Below are 25446 nucleotides of genomic sequence, written 5' to 3' on the forward strand. Positions count from 1 at the left end.
TACCCAGACTTTGTGGGTTCCCCTGAAGGAGACCAAGAAATTAGCCAAAATACAGTGAAAGTTTTGTTTTTTTCCAAAAAATGGGAAAAAAGGGCTGCAGAAGGCAGCTCGTGGTTTTTTCCCGGAAAATGGCACAAACAAAGGGTTTGTGGTGGCAAGATCACCATCTTCCCAGCTTTCAGGAACAGGCAGACTTGAATTGGAAAACCCATTTTTTCAATACAATTTTGACATTTTACTGGGACATACCCCATTTTTACTATTTTTTGTACTTTCAGCCTCCTTCCAGTTAGTGACCAAAATGGGTGAGAAACCAATGCTGGATCACAGAAAGGTAAACATTTCTGAAAAGTAGACAAAATTCTGCTTCAGCAAGGGGTCATTTGTGTAGATCCTACAAGTGTTTCCTACAGAAAATAACAGCTGAAATAAAAAAAATTGAAATTGAGGTTAAAAAACAGCAATTCTTCTCCACGTTTTACTCTGTAACTTTTTCCTGTGATGTCTGATTTTTTAAACCAATATACCATTACATCTGCTGGACTCTTCTGGTTGGATATATAGGGTTTGTAGGTTCATCAAGAACCCTAGGTACCCAGAGCCAATAAATGAGCTGCACCTTGCAATGGGTTTTCATTCTATACCGGACACAGAGCAATTCATTTGCTGAACCATAAAGAGTGAAAAATAGGTATCAAGAAAACCTTTGTATTTCCAAAATGGGCACAAGATAAGGTGTTGAGAAGCAGTGATTATTTGCACATCTCTGAATTGAATTCCAGGGTGCCCATACTAGCAGGTGAATTACAGGGCATTTCTCAAATACACATCTTTTTCACACACTGTCTTACTTTTGGAAGGGAAAATTGTAGAGAAAGACCAGGGGCAATAAAACTTGTTTTGCTATTCTGTGTTCCCCCAAGTCTCCCGATAAAAATGGTGTCTCACTTGCATCGGTAGGCCTAATGCTCGCGACAGGAAACGCAACATGGACACATCACATTTTTACATTGAAATCTGACATGTTTTTGCAGAGTGCCTAGCTGTAGATTTTGGCCTCTAGCTCAGCCAGCACCTAGGGAAACCCACCAAACCTGTGCATTTTTTAAAACTAGACACCTAGGGGAATCCATGATGGGATGACTTGTGGGGCTCTCATCAGGTTCTGATACCCACAATCCTTTGCAAACCTAAAAATTTGGCCCACAAAATACTTTTCCCTCTCATTCCCGTGACAGAAAGTTCGGGAATCTGAGAGGAGCCACAAATTTCCTTCCACCCAGCATTCCCCCAAGTCTCGCGATAAAAATGGTACCTCACGTGTGGGGGTAGGCCTAGCGTCCGCAACAGGATAAGCCAAAAAAACACAACGTGGACACATCACATTTTTCCACAGAAAACAGAGGTGTTTTTTTTACAAAGTGGCTAGCTGTGGATTCTGGCCTCTAGCTCAGCCAGCACCTAGGGAAACCCACCAAACCTGTGCATTTCTGAAAACTAGACACCTAGGGGAATCAATGATGGGATGGCTTGTGGGGCTCTCACCAGGTTCTGTTACCCAGAATCCTTTGCAAACCTCAAAATATGGCCAAAAACACTTTTTCCTCACATTTCGGCGACAGAAAGTTCTGGATTCTGAGGGGAGCCACAAATTTCCTTCCACCCAGCGTTCCCCCAAGTCTCCCGATAAAAATGGTACCTCACTTGTGTGGGTAGGCCTAGCGCCCGCGACAGGAAATGCCCCAAAACACAACGTGGACACATCACATTTTCCCAAAGAAACCAGAGCTGTTTTTTGCGAAGTGCCTACTTGTGGATTTTGGCCTGTAGCTCAGCCGGCATCTAGGGAAACTTACCAAAACTGTGCATTTTTTAAAACTAGACACCTAGGGGAATCCAAGATGTGGTGACTTGTGGGGCTCTCACCAGGTTCTGTTACCCAGAATTCTTCACAAACCCCAACATTTGGCAAAAAAACACTTTTTCTTACCATTTCGGTGACAGAAAGTTCTGGAATCTGAGAGGAGCCACAAATTTCCTCCCACCCAGCGTATCACCCAAGTCTCCAGATAAAAATGGTACCTCACTTTTGTGGGTAGGCCTAGCGCCTGCGAAAGGAAATGCCCCAAAACACAACCTAGACACATCCCATTTTCCCAAAGCAAACAGAGCTTTTTTTTGCAAAGTACCTAGCTGTGGATTTTAGCCTCTAGCTCAGCTGGCACCTAGGGAAATCTACCAAACCTGCGCATTTTTGAAAACTAGACACCTAGGGGAATCCAAGATGGGGTGACTGTGGGACTCTCACCAGGTTATGTTACCCGAAATCCTTTGCAAACCTCAAAATGTGTCCAAAAAGCACCTTAACCTCTCATATCGGTGAAAGAAAGTTCTGGAATTTGTGAGGAGCCACAAATTTCCTACCACCCAGCGTTCCCCCCAAGTCTCCCAATAAAAATGGTACCTCACTTGTGTGGGTAGGCCTAGTGCCCGCAACAGGAAATGCCCCAAAACATTATCTGAACCCATCAAAATTATCAAATACAAAACTACCTTTTTTTACGGGGGCACCTGCATTTTTGGTCCTGGGCTCAGCAGAGCCATCTAGGGAAACCTACCAAACCCAGATATTTCTGAAAACTAGACACCAGAGGGAGTCCAGGGAGTTGTAACTTGCGTGGATCCCCCAATGTTTTCTTAACCAGAATCATCAGCAAACCTCAAATTTAGGTAAAAAAAAATAATTTTTCCCACATTTCTGTGGGCTCAACGCACTGGGACAAATTTCCTACCACCTGACATTCCCCTCGGTCTCCCGGTAAAAATGCTACCTCACTTACGTAGGTGGGCCAAGTGCCTGTGACAGGGAAGAGCCAAAAACATGTCAAAATTGAGGGGGAACCAAAGGGGTCCAAAAGGGCAGTTTGGAAAATAACAACTTTAGACTGACAAGTGCAGCATAATTTTTATCAGTATAGATGAGACGATGCTGGGTGGTAGGAATTTTGTGGATTCCTGCAGATTCCGGAAGTTTCCATCACAAAACTCTGGGAAAAATGTGTGATTTCCAGCAAAGTTGGAGGTTTGCAGGGCATTGTGGGTAAGAAAATGGTTCTGGGTGTATGTGAAGCACACCACCCTGGAATCACCCAGATGTTTCATTTTCAAAATGTGTCAAGGTCTTGAGGATTTTTCTACATGGCAGCGTCCCAAAATCCAAAAAGTGCAGCCCTCACCATTCCAAGTGGGACGATTTAGAGAGTTAGCCAACTCTCATGGCCCAAATGTAAAAACAAAACCCAAAATAATCAAATGCCCTCTTGCTTGCTGTGGGATAAGATGTTTTAGTATACGGAGGGAGAGCTGAAAGACTGTTACCCCCTTCAGTTGGGGCATAACCAGGCCCATGCTGCTTGATAGCCGCCACTGCACCCCACTTTTTTGTTACTTTTTATTCCCTGGCATCTTGTAGACTTTCTGCCCCCACCCCCCATGGTGTTGATCAGGGGTAATTGCCTAATCTGCCAACTGTTGGGGAGAACAACTTTCGCCCCATTTATTTGGGGTGGGGGTATGGCCATACCGCCACCCTCTTATTTTGAAAATATAGGAAATAGTATAGAAATAGGCCAATCTGCCCCCAAGGGGGGCAGATATGGCTAACAGTAATGTGGCACCATGGGGAGCGACCCTTGCCGAAGGGGCTGCCTCCCCCAAACAAAACACACACATATACACACACACACCAATCCCTGGTGCCTAAGTGGTTTCTCACCCCCGGGGGCAGAATTGGCCTAAATACAATTACAATTTGCCCCCCTTGGCCCCCTAATTATATTAGGCCAATCTGCCCCCGGGGGGGCAGAAATGGGATACAAATATTTTGCCCCCTCCCCTTATGTGTAAGTATATAAAAAAAAAATCCAATGGGCTAAAAATAATTTGCCCCCCCCCCCCCCCACGGGGAGTGAACCTTGCCTAAGGGGTCTCTCCCCACATATAAAAAATAAAATAAAAATAAACACAAATTTTTTTTATCCCTGGTGTCTAAGGGTTTTCTGCCCTCCCTGGGGGCAGATCAGCCTAATTATATTAGGCAGATCTGCCCCCGGGGGGGGGCAGAAATGGCCTCAAAATAATTTCCCCCCCCCGGGAGCGACCCTTGCCTAAGGGGTCACTCCCCACTTATAAAAAAATAAAATTATCCCTGGTGTCCGGGGTCCTGGAACACCCGGGGAGCAGAAATGGGCTAAAAATAAATCCCCCCCCCAAAAACCCCCCAGGGAGCGGCTCTTGCCCAAGTGGCTGCTCCCCTCATGACAATTACGAGGGAAAAAAAAGCTAGTGCCTAGTGGGCATTTCTGCTGAGAGAGACATGGAAGGCTGAGAGAGACATGAAAGGAGAGGAAAGGCCCCAGTGATCGGAAGAGGGTGGAGGGGCAGGCCTCTGAAGACGCCACGGTGGCGGGGGCAGGGATGGAAGAGGAATCACTTCCCCTTCCATCCCTGCCCTGGGGGCGCTGAGGCGAGGCTCATAGGGGGAGCGCTAGCGCTCCCCCCATGAGCCAGTACCAGGACGTAACGGTTACGTCCTTGGTGCCGCAGCCAAGGACATAACCATTACGTCCTTGGCTGCCAAAGGGTTAAATATTGTGAAACATTATTCATAGAGCATACTACACAAGTGCATCCAATATAGTCTCTGTTTTTTTTCCATCAGATGACGCAAAAACAGTGGAAACAACCCTTCTTCAGTGAACAAGTAATACTTTGGGCAGAAACAGTGCAAGGCTCCCTCGTTCCGAGAACAGGTATGTGAGCACGTCTGACCTTATTTGTTTTTTTTTATAGTTTAATTTATAAGGGGACGCATTAGAGGTTTGATGGACCTTTTGACTATGCTTGGCGTGATTCCACTATGAGCTCCAAGTTCAAACGACAATCCTTTCAACATAATCAATAAACAATCATTTGATCTGGAGTCAATAATCTTTATGCACTATGAGCCGCTGGCCCACAAATAACCACACCTTTTAGTTAACAATGTTAAAGTCACGTAAATTAATCTCAATACTGTGAAAGCTGAATTAATTACTAATGATTATCATTTATTATGGGTTAAGAATTTGCCTGGAATTAGGCTAACATAGAAAATAATGTGCGACTTGAAAAATTTGCCCACTTAAGTGGCCGTTATTCAAAACATAGGGGGTCATTACAACAGTGGCGGTATAAGGCGCTTACCGCCGTACCGAAGACCGCCAATACACCGCCGCCGCCGCAGTAGACCGCCACAGCTATTATGACACACATCACGGAATCCACCGAAATTCAGAAACCCACACAATACCCATACACCAAAGGTCAGCGAGAAACTGGCGGAAACACATCCTCCACCTTCACGCCAACAGAAACACGCCCATGCCATTACGACCCACGGATTCACGTGGCGGTCTTTCAACCGCCGTATTCCATTGGCGGTACACACCGCCGCGCTCAAAATACACACACATCTCCAAAACACCGCCACATTGGACAATTACAAATACACACACCTGATACACATACACACACCACTCCCACACACCCAACACAATATAAAACACACACCCACATCACCCACAAATCCTTACTACCATAAATTCAGAGAGAAGGCCAGAGAGACAGCACAGAACAGACAACCCCATCACACAGAGGCACACAACACCATCATCCACGCAACATCCAAGCACAAAACACCACATACCACTACACTCACCACACTCATCAACACATACACCACCCCACACATCACCTACAACACCCCATGTCACGCCAAAGACACCCCCGCTTCTCCGAGGAGGAGCTCAGGGTCATGGTGGAGGAAATCATCCGGGTAGAGCCACAGCTATTTGGCTCCCAGGTACAGCACACATCCATAGCCAGGAAGATGGAGCTATGGCAAAGAATAGTGGACAGGGTCAACGCTGTGGGACAGCACCCAAGAAATAGGGAGGACATCAGGAAGAGGTGGAACGACCTACGGGGGAAGGTGCGTTCCACGGTATCCAGGCACCACATCGCGGTACAGCGGACTGGCGGCGGACCCCCACCTCCTCCCCCACAACTAACAACATGGGAGGAGCAAGTCTTGTCCATCTTGCATCCTGAGGGCCTCGGAGGAGTCGTTGGAGGAACGGACACTGGTGAGTCTAATCTTAACCATCATACCCCCCCACCCTACCTGCATGATATCACACCCCCCCACCATCACACCCTCCCCTATCACCCCAAATCCTCACCTATCTACCCATGACACCAACCACCCATCCCAACCCCAAGACCTGCATGACTTAACTAAGCATGGACACCCATCACCAAAGCATGCCCACTGCACAGACCCACAACACCCTCCAACCATCAGCACACAAGCCCCCACACAGGAATGCCTGCACTGGGGTTCACAAACACCCAACCATTCCACTCCATGAAACACACACATGCAATAATCATGTACTTATACCCCCGCAAGAACCTGAAGGAACGTCACCACACCAGAGGTGCCAGACAACACCACTCCACCCCCAGAAGAGGCCCACAGTGACGACAGCAGCTCTGCCCCACTGGATCTTGATGACCAGGCCGGACCATCGTGGGCCTCAGGACAGTCGGTTCCCCTTGCCCAGCCACAGCCTAACACCGAGCTTACACCCTCTGGTAACACCAGCACAGCACCCACCCAGCGGGCCCAAACCTCCCTACCCAGGACAAGTCAATCAGCGGTGTGTCCACCACTACAGGGCACCCAGGCGAATCCACCACCCCAACAACAACAGGGACCTGGGGGCAGTGGTAGTGGGCACACGGTCCATGGGGCGGAGGCACAGGAACACAGGGGAACTGGGAGGGCTGCTGTGCGACAGAGGGAGGACAGGCCAAGGGAACCAACTCTCAACGAGGCCCTCTCCTCCATCATGGGAGCAAACCACCACTCCCAGGAGACGATGGCCACAGTCCTGGACAAGTTGCAGGAGACCCTGCGTCTGCAGGAGGAACACTATTTGGGGTTCAGGGAGGAGCTCAGGACCATCGGCTCCGCCCTGGGCACCATCGTAGGGGTGCTGACAGACATTCAAAAGACCTTGAGGGACACCGTGGCACTCCAAGGGGCCCCTGACACTAGCCACGATGATGAAATGCCCACCACCTCCGCCGGCGCTAGTGGACAGGACGCCCCGCCACAGGACCAACACACCAGCACCCCATCCCCTGCAGACGGACAACCACCACGCAAGCGGGCGCTGAGATCCAGGAACAGGACAGAGCAAGATGGCAAGACCCCCGCCAGGAAATAAGACCACCCTGATTGTCCCCCCACTGTCCCACTTTGTTACCTGTCCAAATCGGTACTGACCTAGCTCCACTTCCAATGCCCAGATGTGCAATATACCTGTGAGACTAATAGACTGGACTCTGCCATGGACATTCCTCCACCATCACCCATCACCAGTTTACAACCCCCCATCATTTTATGAGCACTTAAAAAACACCCTTGAAACACTAAAAACAAATGGAGTCAGTCTATGATTTGTAAATCTGTATTATCAATTACAGTTTCATAATGGGTTACCGATTGGAAGGCTAACATACCTATGTCACACATCACAAGCCCTTCAAGGATGCAAACAGTTGACACGTAGGTTACCACATTTGTGAGACTGAAATGGAAGGGGACAACTCAGTTAACAAATAGTGAGTGAAATGTCGGTACAGGATAGAGGTAGATGTGTGAAAGTTAATGTAATGGTAAAAATGAAAATGTTCTCACCTGTGTCTCACTGGAAATATTGCTGTATGACTGACTCCCTGTTGTCGTTTTCGTCTTCCTCAGCTTCATCCTCATCACTGTCCACAGGCTCCACAGCTGCCACAACACCGTCATCTGGATCATCCTCCTGCAGAAAAGGCACCTGGCGTCGCAATGCCAAGTTATGGAGCATGGAGCAGGCGATGATGATGTCGCACACCTTCTTCGGTGAGTAGAATAGGGACCCACCTGTCATATGGAGGCACCGGAACCTGGCCTTAAGGAGGCCGAAGGTGCGTTCGATAACCCTCCTAGTCCGCCCATGGGCCTCATTGTAGCGTTCCTCTGTCCTGGTCCTGGGATTCCTCACTGGGGTCAATAGCCAGGAAAGGTTGGGGTAACCAGAGTCCCCCAATAGCCGTACACGGTGCCTCTGGAGTTCACCCATCATATCAGGGATGCTGCTATTCCGCAGGATGCAGGCGTCATGCACTGAGCCAGGGAACATAGCATTTACCTGCGAGATGTACTGGTCTGCCAAACAGACCATCTGGACATTCATTGAATGATAACTCTTCCTGTACACCTGTTCACTCCTGCGTGGGGGGGACCAGAGCTACATGGGTCCCATCAATGGCACCTATGACGTTGGGGATATGTCCAAGGGCATAGAAGTCACCTTTCACTGTAGGCAAATCCTCCACCTGAGGGAATATGATGTATCTCCTTACGTGTTTCAGCAGGGCAGACAACACTCTGGATAACACGTTGGAAAACATAGGCTGGGACATCCCTGATGCCATGGCCACTGTTGTTTGAAATGACCCACTTGCAAGGAAATGGAGCACTGACAGCACCTGCACGTCAGGGGGGATTCCAGTCGGATGGCGGATTGGTGACATCAGGTCTGGCTCCAACTGGGTACATAGTTCCTGGATTGTAGCACGGTCAAACCGGTAGGTCACGATTAAATGTCTCTCTTCCATTGTCAACAGGTCCACCAGGGGTCGCTACACCGGAGGATTCCGCCATCTTCTCATATGTCCCAGCTGACGGTGCCTAAGAAGGACACCAGCGAAGAACCAGTCACTATTCCTCCAGGTATGTACCCACAGTTACACACAAGACTACAGCAGACACAAAACCCTTCCTGTATGTGTGTTGAGTGTAGGCCTCAGTATGTGTGACGCAGTTGAAAATGAATCCATGTGGGCCCCTGAAATGGCAGCTGCCTGACCTCTAAACTGGGACAATGGGATTGTGGGGTAACAGCGCTGGCGTTGCACACCGTCGCGGTAGGCGGTCGTAGACCGCGGCGCAATGCTGCATTGGTTAACATTGGACCCTATGGGTCCCAGGAGCCAATGAACAGGTGCGCCGGCGGTGATGATGCGCCCCGCCGCGGACGTCACCGCCGCGGACGTCACCACCATTTTTTATCTGTTCAATCACTAGATACCTGACCTTCGACAGGATACGACCTACACTGCTAGTGCTGCTGTGACCTCGGTCTGGAAGCGACGATGGCTGCTGCGTCTGGGGAAAGGTCCCCTGCCTTCACTGCACAAGAGTTGGAGAAACTTGTGGATGGGGTCCTCCCCCAGTACATGCTACTCTACGGTCCTCCAGACCAACAGGTTAGTACACAGAGAGCATGTTGTAGGGGCTAGGCCTGGGTGGACAGGGCTGGGTGGAAGAGGGAAGGGGGCAGAAGTCATACTACAGTAAAGCATGGGAATAAATGGGCCACATGGTCAGAGTAGGGAGGGGGCCACTCACATTGATGGTGCAGTTGGTAATGACTGTTCCTCTTTCCTTGTGCATGTCATGTAGGTCAGCGCCCACCAGAAGAGGGACATTTGGCGTGCCATCGCCAAGGAGGTCCGGACCCCGGGGGCCCACCAGAGACGGGGCACCCACTGCCGTAAGAGATGGGAGGACATTCGCCGCTGCTGCAAGAAGACGGCGGAGGCTCAGCTGGGAATGGCCTCCCAACGTCGGAGGGGTGCCCATCGTACCATGATCCCCCTGATGTTCCGGATCCTGGCGGTGGCCTACCCGGAGTTGGATGGGCGCTTAAGGACATCACAGCAGACACAAGGGGGTGAGTACACTCTCATTCTGCGGACTTTGCGTGCAGTGGAGGTGTCTGGGTGGGGGAGGTGGGCTCTGGGTGTCCCTAGGCCAGGGCGAGTTAGGTAGGCAAGGCCCCTCCTTAATGTAGGTCATGTGGCACTCTACCCCACCTCAGTAAATTATCAAGTTGAGGTATAGTTGCCCCTGTGGCATCCATGTGCGCAGATTTCCACCAATGCCATGTAGGCCATATCCCAGAAATTGCATGTGCAGAGGGCAGGAGCGCGGCGTTGTGCATGGGGCTGCTGCGTCTGTCTTGTCCGCCAACGGTAGCGGTATGCCATGCACTAAAACTCTCTTTGTTCTGTCTCCCCCCCCTTTTCCTGCTCTCCCTGTCCTTTTGTACATCAGCATCAATAGGCGGAGGTACAGTGGCACCGGAGCACGAGGGAGCTGCATCCCACATGGCCATTTAGGGCCACACCACAGACTCTGAATACAACAGTGGGACGGAGGGCGAGGGGAGCTTCACGGAGGCCACCGGATCACCAACCAGCGACACAGACTCGTCCGCAATGTGAGCACCCCTGTGGTGGCAGCACCATCTGTGCGTCCCACTTCTACAGGTACAGCCGCCACCCCCCCTACCAGCACCGCCCTCCCAGCAGCCCCTCAGCGTTTGCCCCGTGCCCGCTCACCCAGGAGGGTGGGCATCACCTTCGCCCCAGGCACCTCAGGCCCTGCCCCAGTCACCTCTGCTGCCCTCAGTGAGGAGGCCATTGACCTCCTCAGGTCACTCACTGTTGGGCAGTCTACCATTGTGAATGCCATCCAGGGTGTAGAAAGGGCGTTGCAACACGGTAATGCATTCCTGGAGGGCATTCATTCTGGTCAGGCTGTCCTTCAGCGAACCCTTCAATCTCTGGCCTCAGCACTGATGGCAGCAATTGTGACTGTGCCCAGCCTCCCCCCTCCAACTTCCTCCACCCAGACCCAATCCCCTGTACCCCAGCCCATCCCAAGCACACCTACAGACCAGCATGCACACAAGTCAACACACAAAAGTAGCTCAGGCAAACATAGGCACCACACATCCCACAGGCACTCACACAAGCATCACACCCATACAGACACAGCAACATCCACTGTCTCCACTGTGTCCCCCTCCTCCTCTTCTCCCTCCTCCCTCTCCCTCCCAGTCTTGTCTACACACACACACCTGCATGCACCACATCTACAGGCACTAGGACTCGCACCAGGACACCCAGCAGCACACGCTGCTCACCTGCACTCACCACCTCCACTGCCATTTACACGTCCCCTGTGTCCTCTCCCAGTGTGTCTGTGACGCCCGCCTCCCAAAGTACCCAAACGCCGTCAATCACTCACCCAACATCCATCCACCTCACGACAGCTTCCAGTATGTGGACCTGCACCCAAAACAGCTAAAGTGACACCTCCCACAACCACCTCCTCTTCCTCCACTCCCAGACCCTCTCCAGCTACCCATCCCAGTGTTCGTCAGAAACTGTCCCTCTGTCAAATTGACCTTTTTGCCTCCACCCCCCCTCCAATTCATCAGTCCCGTCGTAGCGCCTCAGCTAAAAAGCCACCAGTACCAGTGGTGCGTGTTCCAGGTTTTTGGAGTGCACCGTCCACCAGGGCAGGCAGTAGGTCCCGGAGCCAAGGCACTGGCAGCCCACCCCCTGTAAAGGCTCCGAAATTGGAGAGTGGACGATGGGACCGTGTCAAGACTCCTGGTGGGACAACAAGTGAAATGGGATCGAAGGCGATTGGTGAGTCAGCTGTAACTCCAAAAAAGGTGGGGAAGGTCCCGAGGAAGTCTGCCCAGCCTGTTGTGAGTGTCACGGCGGAGAAGTGTGCCATCATTTCCGGCGGTCCAGACACAACCGCCAGCACCGTCGTCACTGGTTCAGAGCCCACCGCCAGAGTCAGTGCCCAGGAGGGCCCAAGTATCGTAACGGGTCCAGAGCCCACCGCCAGAGTCAGTGCCCAAGAGGGCCCAAGTATCGTCACTGGTCCTGAGACCACCGCACAAGACACAGCCCAGGAGGGCCCAAGTATCGTCACTGGTCCTGAGACCACCACACAAGACACAGCCCAGGCGGGGCCAGGATGCCACAGCCCCGCTGGGCAATGATGGAACGTCATGCCACACACCAATGTCCAGTATGGAGATCGTCATGCCACACACCAATGTCCAGTGTGGAGTTCGTCATGCCACACACCAATGTCCAGTGTGGAGTTTGTCATGCCACATACCAATGTCCAGTATGGAGATCGTCATGCCACACACCAATGTCCGTATCAGAACCGCCATGTCAAAGCACCGCAGAACAGTCCAGAGACCGCCATGGCAAAGCACCGCTGAACAGGGCAAAGACCGCCATGGCAAAGCACTGCTGAACTGTCCAGAGACCGCCATGGCAAAGCACCACTGAACAGGGCAAAGACCGCCATGGCAAAGCACCGCTGAACAGTCCAGAGACCGCCATGGCAAAGCACCGCTGAACAGGGCAAAGACCGCCATGGCAAAGCACAGCTGAACAGGGCAAAGACCACCACGGCAAAGCACCGCTGAACAGGGCAATGCACCGGGTAGGAATGAATGGCCCACCACATCAGGCATCCTTATCACATGTGCAGCTGGGACAGTGACAGGACACTACCTTTCACGGGGAGACTCATCCAGTCTGGGCACCAGTCACCCCCCAGTACCAGTATGGACCTGCATCGACTTGAGAGACTGTGGCTTTGCACTCCCCAGGATGTAACAGTGGGCAACCCACCCACTGTAGAGACTTGAGAGACTGTGGCTTTGCACTCCCCAGGATGGCACAGTGGGCAACCCACCCACTGTAGAGACTTGAGAGACTGTGGCTTTGCACTCCCCAGGATACATCAATGGGCATGGAGCCCCATCGTAGATCTGGCTTTGCATTCATCTGGCTGAGGTGCCCCCCCCTCCCTTCCCCCTGAGGTGCCTGTAGTGTTTCTATCTGATGCCCCGGCAGTGTTCTCTCGGATTTTGGTCAGGTATCTATTGTGGGCCTCGCCCATGCATTTTTGGACTGTTTGTGCACGGACATTGTTGTGTACATATCTGCAATACTTATCGGATTATTTATGTAAATATGAGTGATTTTGGAATACACATATTTGTATATTTTTGTATGACATGTATATTGGCACATTATAATGTTTGCCCGAAATTCGCATTGCCTTTGCATTCTTCCGGGGGGATTGTGGGTTGTTACTGTTCTTTTTGTGACTGCTTTGGTGTGTATGTTGTACTATGCGAGGGTGGCAGTGTTTGGTGGGTGTCCCCCTAACTTTTGCCTCCCCCCTCCCCCGTGTCGTAGGTGCAGAACTCACCGGTGTCTGCTGCGCCTACGTCGCTGTTGGTCGTGAAGGAGCAGAAAGACAAGGGCAGGGAGTATTTGGAGTTCCGGCTCCATGGAGTAGTCGTTCCTCGTGGGATGTGTAGAAGGTGAGCGTTTTCCCATAGCAAAAGCTGTTTCCGCCGTGTTTTTATCCACGGTGAATCCGCCCCGGAAAAGGTGGCGGATTGGCCTGTTGTGATACTGTGGGCGGTACATTGTCTCCCGCCTGTCTGTTGGCGGTGACCGCCGCGCTGCTTGTCTGTACCGCCGTGGCGGGCGGTGTGTTAAAGTGGCTGTTTTTGTTGGCGGTTTCCGCCAGGGTCATAATTCCCTTTTTTTGTCCGTCTGACTGTTTGCGGTATTACCACATCTTTAACACCGTCCGCCAGGGTTGTAATGACCACCATAATGCTTTTAATGAATTAATATTATTATTAGTTGAAGTGCACGTGTAGAAAAAAATGTAAAAGTACTGAATTTACCCATGGTTATAGAATCTTGTTAGTAAAAGACTACAACTTATTCCATAACTAAGAGGCAAACTATGGTAAGTAATTCCTTCCTCTAGTGATGAAGGAATTTGCATGCACACATAACATTCTCTCCCATTCATTGTCTCAACATACTCCCCCAAACGGCGATCGTAAACATTAGAAGAAAGATCTCCTTGGGAACTGTTTTCGTGCAAATATTTCTCATCGCTCCTAAACTTGTATACTTCTGTAAGTGTAGTAGTCATCTGTAAAGCAGAGGTATGGTTGGTACATTCCTATCAAGAAAAGTCATACTCACAATCAATACCAAACACAATATCATGCACACAATCGCCAAACCAATATCTATGTATTTACAGCACCTATTGTTCCTAACCTGCTGGTTGTGGTTACTCATGATCTGTAAAGAATCAGAAAGTAGAAGAGAAAAATTATAACTATGAAGCAAAAACAAACTCCAACGTTCTTTAGCAGTTATTTGCAGCTTTCAGTCTCTCTTCCAGGACCTTTGTCAAAGATAGGTAGTTTGTCCAAATCGGCAATAAGTAAAAATCAGTTTAGCAGCTTGTCAAATCAAGTTATTTTAAAAGTCTTTCCAGGTTACTTTCAATTGTCTCTGTTAAACCTGGCAGCTTTTTGGGGTATCTCATCTGTCTTTCTGCCTTCTGGCCTCCTGTTTTTATGGTTTACTGGACTCTGCTTTTGCTGGTTTATTGTCTCTGCACACTTTACCACTGCTGATCAGTGCTAAAGTGCAAGTGCTCCCTAGGTAAATTGTACTGTTGATTGGTCTATCCACGATTGGCATATTTGATTAACTGGTAAGTCCCTAGTAAAGTGCACCAGAGGTGCCAAGGGCCTGTAAATCAAATGCTACTAGTGGGCCTGCAGCACTGATTATGCCACCCACATAAGAAGCCCTGTAAACATGTCTCAGACCTGCCACTGCAGTGCCTGTGTGTGCAGTTTTAGGTTTAAGATCTCTTTTATTGATTTTATAAGGGTAAGAACAGTACAACTTCTATCACCTACAACCATCGGCCGCTGGGGTAACAGGTGACGTAAAGGGATGTAAAGGGAAGGGAGGGTAAAGGTGGAGGAGGGAAGGGGGGCACATCACTTACAGTAGAATAATTACATCACTCAATGGGTGTACTCAAGACGTATGTTGCAGTTGAGAATCCCCGTTGGGAGCACTTCAGTCAGTCTGATCAAGAGGGAGTTTGGCCGATACTCGTCAGTCGAAGGATGCGAAAATATGATGGGCATGTTAATTCCCTGAATTTGTCCGACAGATACTGGATGAATGGGCCCTACGTTTTATCAAAGAGAGGTAGCGAGCCAGTCACTGCTGCTGTAAATTTTTCCATACCCATAAGGGCCTATAACTTATGCAGCCAGTCAGTGCGAGTGGGAATGGTCTCAGAGGCCGTACCCCGCTTGGAGACAGTGGAAGTGCATGACTGTCCTCATCAAAGAGGTCACCTATCCTCTTGCAGTTCGCTTCCTTCCAAGGTGTAAAGCCAGGGTCACTAAGTGCGGGGGGGAATCTGGGTTGCCAATGATCAGTGTCTGTGGGGAGACCGGCGTCGATAGCCCTTTCAGAACTGGTACTTTTTCCCATGCTCCCATTGTGGCCCTCAAAGTAGGCGAGACATATATCCCCGGTGGTCGGTGTTTCTTGGGGAGCCATGGTACCTTCCAGATGTGGACCCCTGCCACTGCCTGGTCGATAAAACACCAGTGTTTCTCTGTCAGGGGTCGACCCCATTCAACCATGTAGCGCAGCTGTGCAGCATAATAGTAGTTCAATAGGTGTGGGACTCCCAGCCCTCCCTCGGTCTGCAGAAGATATGCCTGAGCCTTGGACATTCTAGCCCTCCTACAGCTCCAAATGTATTCCTAGCTAAGCGCTTGCATTTTGTTTAGTAGGTTAGGGGGAGGTTGCAATGGCAGGGTCTGAATAAGGTAGAGTATCTTAGGCAGAAGTATCATCTTGACCGCGGCTAGATGGTCTAGCCAGGAGAGACCGTGTGCCTTCCACTTTGCTAAGTTTGAGCGTTTCATGTTTAGTATCCTATTGTAGTTACATTCTACTGTTGCCTCTATGGTAGGATGTATCCTCAGGCCCAAGTATGTAATCCCTTGTGCGGCCCACAAGAAGGGAAGATTAACGTCTTGGGGCGTCCTTTCAACATCTGGAGTGGTGAGGTTCAGTATAGACGATTTAGGGAGGTTGGTTTTAAAACCTGATACCTTACCAAAGACTGTCAGTTCTGCTATAACCCCGGGGAGAGACGTATGAGGACGGGTCAGATGAAGGATCATATCGTCTGCATAAAGAGCCACCTTATGCAATCTACCGCCCATTGGCGTGCCAAAAATGTCCGGGTGCTGCCGTATACGCTCAGCAAAGGGCTCCATATATAAGGCAAATAATAGAGGCAAGACGGGGTAACCTTGTCGAGTGCCTCTTAGGATAGGAAATTGCTGGGCTAGTCCCCCATTCACGGTGACCATGGCTCTAGGTTTATCATAATGGCATCGGATCCTCTCACAGAATCTAGGGCCTAGTCCGCGTTTCCTTAAAACTGCGTGAAGGTACTGCCAGTGTACTCGGTTGAAGGCCTTTTCTGCATCAGTGGAGAGAAGGAGAACAGGAATTTTAGAGCGGTGAACCTTGTCCAGCAAGTGGCATAGTCTCTTAGTGTTATCGCTACAGGACTGTTCAGGGATGAAACCAGTTTAGTCCGGGTCTACCAGGTCCTGCATGTACGGGTTCAGCCTATGTGCTAGGATACCCGTGAAAATCTTAGCGTCCACGTTTAGTAATGTGATGGGCCGGTAGGAGGAGCATAGCTGTGGGTCTTTCCTTGGTTTGGGGGTGACTGTCACTATATCCAGTTGCATCGTGGGTGGAAGGTGTTAGGATAAGCCCAGCGTGTTGTATAGCCTGGCCAGCACAGGGGCTAGCTGAGTTCTAAAAGATTAAAAAAATTCTGTTCGAAAACCATCCGCGCCTGGAGCTTTACCCGGCTGCAGCCGGTGTATGCTTGTGAGGACTTCTGTGGGCGTAATATCGCTCTCCAGGGTGGTACTATCTACGGGACAGAGGAGCGGAGTCCAGATACTCTTCCATACCTTTAGGGTCGAGCTCCTCCGTGGAATACAAGTCCGGGTAGAACCTCTCAAACTGGTGACGGATCAGCTCTTCCTGGCACGTCAGTGTACCATCGGGCAACCTTAGCTCTGCCACCCGCCGCTCCGTGGCCTGTGTGTGGAGTCTGTGGGCCAGCAGAAGGCCCGCCCTGTTTCCCCCAGCATAGAACTTTTGTTTAGTTTGGAGTAGGGCGTATTCTTCCATATCCTTATCTAAAGCCCGTAGCTGTTTCCGAGGTGTGGTGAGTTGTCTACTCGCGGTCAAGGACCCAGCCTGTCTGATCGCTACCTCCAGGGCCTTTATGTCATCTCCCAATTGCTGACGCGTATTATGGCATGCGACATTCAGTCTTGCTGCCATTGCTATGAACTGACCTCTAATGACTGCTTTAAAGGTTTCCCAAAAGGTTGTGATATTGGTCATGGGGGTATCGTTTATAATTAGAAAATGGCTTATTGTAGCCTTAATTTCTGCCAGTATATCCTCATACGTTAAAAGTCTTATGTTAAGGTGCCAGTGTCGTCTACATGGTGTGTACGTGGATAGAGCAAGGGAGAGCATGAGCAGGGAATGATCTGAGATTGAGGCCACTCCAATTTCAGAACTGGTGGACAGGGCGATAATGCGTGGAGAGGTGAGGAAAAGGTCTTTATGGGCATATGTCTGATGAGCACCAGAGAAGGAGTATGCTCTGTCCGCTGGATGGTGTGCGTGCCATATGTCAGTCAATCCTGCCCCCACAAGCCATTCCTGAAAACCCTTTGAGAAGGCTCCTGTCTGTCCATATCGCTGGAGGGACCTATCAAAGTGGGAATCTGGAACTATATTAAAGTCTCCGCCCACTACAATATCTTCGTCCGACATCTCTAGGACCCTCCCCAATGCATCCTTTAGGAAGCATTCTTGGTGCTCATTTGGCCCATAAATGTTGGCTATTGTCAGGCTATGCCCCTGCATATCAATTTGTAGAGCGAGGTGCCTACCAGGAATCTCAGCCTGCACCCGGATCACCTTGCCTGGGAAATCTGTGGCCAGTAGGATTGCCACCCCCGCCCACCGCTAAGGACCCGATGAATGGAACTGACGGTCAAACCAGCGTGTCCTGATTCTTTTCCAGTCTGGGCGAATTAAGTGAATTTCCTGTATTAGACATATATCACTCTTCAAGTCTCTAAGCTGTAGCACGAGGGCCTGTCTCTTCACTGGGGCGTTAAGGCCTCTTACGTTAAGACAAAGTACGGTTGATGAATGTCACTGCACTGCATGTCGTATGACCGGTGCAGTATGAAAGTGTCCCTACGCACGGGTCCAAGAATGATGAGGAAAGAAGGTGCCGTCCCCTCTAGGTCAATGTGGGAAGATAGAAAAAACAAACATTCAACCTGGGATAAACTATTAACAACGTTCCCCGTCTGGGAACAGTCAGAAATAAGTTCGGAGGTCCGTGCCTGATCATCAGTCCGTCGGGAGTTCAACCACTACTCCCATGGGTCGGAGCTCCGCCAACCGGTTGGCTCAGGCTATAGTCTTTTTGCCTGTACTGTCTCGAGGACTGCCTGCTGAGGATGTCTAATGAGCTTCATCTTATGAGCAGGAGAAGTTACCACTCAGTAAGCCAGTTCTTTTCAATGGTCTGGGTCTGCTTCTGATACTCTGTCTCGGCTGCGTAGACTTCTAAGAAGTGCTGGCCTCTCCTTTTGGCTCTCAGCTGATGTAGGTTTGTGCGGTTTATGCCGTTGGGTGTATGATTTCTGGCGCCCCCCATCTGGTTCTAGCAGTGATACCTTTGAAGCTGATTGCCTGGCCTGGTCTCCAAGGTGTGGTGGCATCCCGTCCAGGCTCTGCGCCTCTTCCAGTGTGCGGATTCTACGAGTTTCATTTTGCCAGGTAAAATGGAGCCGAAAGCGATGGCCCCACCTATATCTAATACCTTTATCTCTGAGGAGGTCCGTCACAGGCTGGAGCGCTCTACGCCGCTTCAGCATTGGCTTGGATAGGTCCTGAAACAAGCTGATCCGATGGCCCTCAAACTCAATTGAGTCGAACCGCTGCCATTATAGCCTCTCGTTGTTTATAATAATGTAGACAGGTTAGTACTGTGGTCGCCTGGCCCAGTGTGCGAGCAGGACGGCCAGCTCTATGTGTTCTGTCAAGCACAATGTTCGGCTGTTTCAGTGCTGGAGCCAAGTGGCAAAAAAGACACACCACAAAATCCTCCAAGGCCCCCGTCACTGCCTGTGCTGGTACTCCCTTTATTCGGATGTTAGAGCGACGCAATCTGTTCTCTAGGTCATCTAGTTGACACTGCAATTCTTGGTTCTTGTCCTGTAGGGTGAGGAGTTCTCTCCTGTGACAGTCCAGTTCCTCCTCTCGCGCGTCATGTGTCTGTTCCAGCATAGCCACATGTTGTCCTAGGTCGACCACCTCTCTCCTAAGTTCTTTAACATCCGCTGCTATTTACTGCTTCAGTGCTGCATAATCTTCACAGAGAGACCCAAAGAGTTCTTCCATGAACGCTGTTGCCAGTGGCGCTCCATCGCCCTCCGAGGGTCCTGTCCCCACTGCCTCCCCGCCCTCCATCTCCGGGACCCCAGCCTGCACTGTTTTTTGGCAGGGGTTTTATTGAAGAGGTCTTTAAGAGAGCCTTCCTTTGTGCTGTGTCTCTGGGATTCCATTCCTCGTAATCTGTGTCCAGTAAGAGCTCTATCTGGACCACCGTCCCTCTGTTGTTGCCTCAGGCCACTCGTCTCCCTGGAGTCCCGTTTGTACAGATGTCTTTGATAGCTTGCGATTCCGTGTGCGAGAGGCTCAGGGCAGTGTGCTTTTTTCAAATATGCTGTGGCGGCCCCAGCGCACGAGGCGATCAGGACAGGCGGCCCACCGCACCAGCCTCCGTTGTTTCCCGTTCAGCTCCACCCAGGGCCCTGCTCCTGAATTGCCATCTTCCTCCTGTCTGGATTGGGCCAGCAGGCCCCGCTCACCTCCACTCTGCACTGCCGTGGCAGGCAGTCCAGCTGGGGCTTCTCGCCTGCTCCTGTTCTTATCCTGTGTCTTCAATGCGTTCACGCCGGCACTCCCACCATGGCAACCAGGGCCGCCGCACCCAGCGCAGACCATCAGTCCTCAGGGGCCCCGTGCCTCAGGCGCCTGCCCTTTCCTCTTTGCACTCGCTCTGTGCTCCTACCTGGGTCTTTGGCATTCCATGGCCCACCCGGCTGGCAGGGTTCCAGGGCGCTACACGTGCATGCACCGCAGAGACCTCTTCGTCCTCCTCCTCCTATGTACGTCCTCTCAGTCGGGGTTCCTCTTCTACGCTCACCTCCAGGTGCTGCTCGGACCCTGGCGTCCACTTCAGTTAGCCCGGTCTCTGTCTGCACCGCCCTGACGTCCGCCCGGGGGCATCTAGGCTCCCAGTTCAGCTGGCCCCTGCTTCAGGGCACAGCACTCCGCACGGCTAGCAAGCATCGGTCACACCACGGCCGCCATCTTCTTGCTGTGTCACCATTGGCCTGCAGTGGCCCACACCAGCGGCAGCCCACAGACCCCCAGCGGGGTCACACCAGCCCAGAGTAGGCCCTGCCGCCTCCAACCAAGCTTGGGGGGCCTCCAAGGGGCACTCCGGCGGCAGAGCTCAGAGTAAACACTGCTACTTGGCGGCCATCTTAGCTGCGCCCCTGTGTGTGCAGTTTTAAACTGCCAATTCGACCTGGCAAGTGCAGCCACTTGCCAGCCCATACCTTCTCTTTTTTTGTACATGTAGGCACCCCTAAGGTAGGCCCTACTTAGCCCCAGGGGCAGGGTGCAGTGTATTTAAAAGGTAGGACATGTACTAGTGTGTTTTTACAGGTACTAAGAGTGAAATACTGCCAACCTCCGGTTTGACTGTTGCAAGGCCTATCTCTTTTATATGTTAACATGGGGGCTGCCTTTAAATCACATTAACACCCAGATTCCCTTTGAAAGCAAATAGAAATATGGAGTTTAGGGTCTTGTAACTCACAATTTAAAGATACATCTTTTAATGAAGTTGGTTTTTGGATTGTGAGTTTGAAAATGGCACTTTTACAAATAGCCATTTTCTTGCCTAAACCATTCTGTGACTCTGCCTGTTTGTGGATTCTCCATCTCCGCGAGTTTGACTGTTAACACCTCTCCTCTAGACAGTGAGACAAAGGGAGCTAGGGTGTAGCCTGCATATCCTGATAAGCCAGCTGAGCTAGAGTGGAGGGAGGAGTGGTCGCTTGCACCTGAAAGGACTGTGCCTGCCCTCACACAAAGCAGTCTCCAACCCCCTTTTGTGTGTCTGGGGTCTGGCCTGGACAAGGAAGGATCTTACAAACACTTAAGACTTTGCTTTGAAGTTTGCCAGCTTTAACAGCGAAAGGGGTATAAGAAGAAGATCCAAAACCCCAGACTTTTAGAATTGTTCTGAAATCAAGAGGAACCTCTGCCCAAGAGAAGAGCTGAAGGAGAACTACTGGCTTTTAGCTGTGTTGCTTTGCTGGACTGGCCTGCAATTGCTGCTCCTGCCTGAAAAGAGTGCAAAGGGTTAACTTTGCTGTGTGTCCTGCTTGAGAAAGTTCTCCAAGGGCTTGGAGTAGAGCTTGCCTCATGTTGGAAGTCTCAGGGACACCAAAGACTTCATTTTCCTCAACCTGCAGCACTGGGAACTGTGTGTTTTGTACTGTTCAAGAGGAGAAACCACTGCGCTGCCGCCAACATAGCCTCTGGCCCGCACCATGGTCTGCCGATGCTGCACAGCCCCGCTTTGCACTGCAACCCTAGTCTCACCAATGCCATAATCAGACGACTTCACTGAGCCGCTGCTTGCGCGGCGACCTGAGGGCCCTGCACCCTCGCGTTGCCTGCTCACACTGCAGCCTGGGCATCCCCAATTGCACCACTCCTGCTGACACCAGTGCCTCAGCCTGCTCTGTGGCCTGTGGACACTGCTCGTGAGGTACAGAAGGCACCATCCTGCACCGCAGCCCCGGTCCACCGACACCAGCATCATCGACTCCAGTGTCGTCGGCAGGCATCCCTGCCTGCACTGTGGCCATTGCTCGTGGGGGTCACAAAGCACCGTTCTGTCCCGCTGGCTTGGGCCTACTGACAACAGCACTTCAGCAACGACGAAGACTCTGCCTGCACCCTGACCTGGTGACACCCTACGTTGCTGTGTGTTATGCACAAATGCTTTACACATTGCTTCTGTGATAAGCCTGACTGCTCGTGCCAAGCTACCAAGAGGGTGAACAGGGGTTATCTGAGCAGGTATCTCCCTTATCCTGACTAAAGTGAGGGTCCTTGCTTGGAGAGGTGCAAACCGACTGCCAATTAGAGACCCCATTTCTAACAGTCTCTTTTTCACTTTTCTTAGTTTCACAACTTTACAAAGTTCAGTTCATTGATCTCCTTCATGTACCAAAATATTGACCGTGGATCTCTGAGTCAAAACAAAAAGACAAAAAATCACTCTGCCATTCACTTGTCATTGCATACACCCATTCAGGACCTGCGTACCTCTGACTTGCAATTCACTTTCTTTTCAATCTTTGATCTCCATTTAACTCTCCATCACTAAAATCTTCTCTTCTTGTTGGGTCTATTTCTTCTTCACATTGGTTCACTGTCACTCTCCTGTATGTCTTCCACTTCGTCTCTCACAGGAGTGTTTGAACCACCTTTGGTATGCTCAGATTCAGTATCTGATTCCTTCTCTGATTCTGGAGTTTGTCCGTATTTTCTGATCACAACCCAATCTCCCGCTCTCAGGTTGTGGCTTTGATCCTGAGACGGTTGCAGTGTGGTGGCTTCCACCTGATGAGACAGATAGCGAACCACATCAGCCAGACCCTTGCAGTAATCCAATACCATATCATCCTTTATGTTCACAGGAGCATTGGCAGGAACCACTGGTAATCTTATTCCTCTGCTCATGAGGATTTCATGTGGCGACAGTCCAGTTTTTCTGTTGGGTATGTTTCTCATACTCATCAGAACTAACAGCAGTGTGTCTGGCCAGTTCAGATTCGTGGACGCACACATCTTTGCATTTCTTGACTTCAAGGTACCATTCATTTGCTCAACAAGTCGTGAAGCTTCAGGGCAGTAGCTACAATGCAACTTCTGCTCAATGTTTAAAGCTGAACATAGCAATTTAATTACTTCATTGTTGAAATTACTACCTCTGTCTAATTTTAAAGAGATCGGAAAACCAAAATGAGGTATCAGTTCCCTAAGCAACAACTTTGCTACTGTAAGGCTGTCATTTCTTCGTGTGGGGTAAGCTTCAATCCAGTGACTAAAGATACAAACAATCACCAGCACATATTTCAATGCTCTGCCCACAGGCATCTCAATAAAACTCATCTACATTCTGCTAAATGGACCTCCTGCTCTTTCAATTAGGCCCATTTTAACCAAAGTATTTTTACCCACGTTTATCTGTTGGCAAAAAATGCAACAATGGCAAATTGCTTTTGCAACCTGTCTAAACTTTGGATTAAACCAAAATTGTTTAAATGTGCGAATCATGGCATCCCTTCCAACATGTGCTTGACCATGATAATATCTAGCCATTTGAGTCAACACATTGTTTGGTAAAACCACTTGTCCCTCCCTGGAGACCCAAACATCATCTTCTCACTGAACAAATTTCAACTTTAGCCAAGTTTTCTTTTTCTATTTGTCAACTTTATCCTGAAGCGCTTTCAATTCTTCCCAAGTGTCAATCACATTTAGTGCATAACTGGTACATATTTCTTCCTCTAGTATCAATTACCATTTGTCTTTGAACGATATACAGTTCAATGCGCAAAACCTTGCAACACATTTCCATTTCCCATTGACACAAAATCTTGTGATTTCTGGTGTGTACTGCATTTCACCACATCAACCTTTTCAGGCATTTGTAAAGCTTGTAACAAATCATGTATTTGTTCACCATTTCTAACTAGTGAACCAGAAAAAGTCAGGAAACCTCTCTGTGACCATAGCTGGCCAAAATCGTGGACTATTCCAAATCCGTACTGGCTGTCTGTATATAAGGTGACTTTAAGCTGTGCAAAGACATGCCATGCTATTGTAAGGGCTACCAACTCAGCCACTTGTGCAGAATACACTCCTCGAAGCCAGGACGCTTCAAGTATACTTGAAATTGTGCACACGGAATATCCTGCTTTTAATGTTCCGATGTTATCTCTTAAACAGGAATCATCAACAAAAATAATTTGGTCATTTTCTTCTAATCGAGTATTTCGGATGTCAGATCTAGGTTTTGTGCACAAATCAGTAATTTCCAGACAGTCATGTTTGACATTCTTTAATTTGTCAACTTCAGTATTTTCTTTTGGAAGCAAACTTCCTGGGTTAAGCACTGTACACCTTTTCGGAGTTACATTGGGGAACCTAACATTACAGTCTTGTAGCGGGTCAACCTAGCATTGGTTAGATGTTGGGTCTTGGTTTGGGTAAGCAAAACTTCAATGGAGTGAGGGACTATAACAGTTAAAGGATGCCCCATCACAATGCTCTCACTCTGAGTGAGGCCCAATCCAACCGCTGCTACTCTGCGCAAACAACCAGGTAGTGCTGCTGCAACTGGGTCCAAAGTAGCTGAAAAATATTCTAGTGGGCAGTTCACACCACCATGGACTTGAGTTAGAACAGACCCAGAACATGCATCACACTCATGACAAAACAACATGAAGGGTTTTGTGTAGTTAGGCATTCCGAAAGCCGCAGCTTTGCACAGACTCTCTCTCAATTCAGAAAAGGCTTTCATACAAGCTTGATCTAACACTAAGGAATCAGTAACTCCTTTGTGGATCAGCTTCTGCAATGGCGTTGAAATGATTGAAAAGTTGGGAACCCACTGGCGACAATAAATCACCATGCCCAAAAACATTCTGACATCTCTCTGTGTGGCTGGGGGATTCATCTGCAACATGGCAGTGACCCTTTCCCTGGAAATATTCCTAGTTTCTTTTTCAGTTAGGTGTCCGAAATACTTTCTTTATGACAATACTGTAATTTCTCTGTGGACACTTTAGCCCTCATTATAACCCTGGCGGTCGGAGTAAAAGAGGCAGTAATACCGCCAACAGGCCGGCAGAAAAGAATGGAATTACAGCCAGGGCGATTACTGCCATGCCAAACCGCCACTTCTACACTCCGACCGCCAGGGTGGAAACGACCGGGGGCCATCACTATACCGCCAGCGGTATCAGGACCCCGCATACCACCATGGATTTTGTGGGGTTTTGTACCGCCACGAAATCCATGGCGGTAGGCACTATCAGTGCCAGGGAACACGTTCCCTGGCACTGATTGGGGTCTCCCCCTCCCTCCTCCCCCTCCCGTGAGTCCTCCCCCAACACCCCCAGCCCCCCTACTACCCCCAAAGGTTGTAGGACCCCCTCCTCACCCCTGCCCCAACCAGATACACACACACACACCCCATCCCCCTACACGCACGCTCCAACCATTCATACACATACACGCACACATACATGCACACAGACA

The 25446-nt window shown here is 50.0% G+C and overlaps 1 long non-coding RNA gene across 1 annotated transcript in view; it reads left to right on the plus strand.

Moving 5' to 3' along the window:
• Positions 1 to 25446, plus strand: part of LOC138250157 (uncharacterized) — a 44141-nt gene that overhangs the window by 633 nt on the left and 18062 nt on the right. The window contains exon 2 of the long non-coding RNA XR_011194899.1: positions 4721 to 4811. This is a non-coding gene — a long non-coding RNA (uncharacterized lncRNA). The remainder of the gene's footprint in view (positions 1 to 4720; positions 4812 to 25446) is intronic.

The sequence above is a fragment of the Pleurodeles waltl genome, chromosome 8, assembly GCF_031143425.1.
Source record: "Pleurodeles waltl isolate 20211129_DDA chromosome 8, aPleWal1.hap1.20221129, whole genome shotgun sequence".
Taxonomy (NCBI): Eukaryota; Metazoa; Chordata; class Amphibia; order Caudata; family Salamandridae; genus Pleurodeles; species Pleurodeles waltl.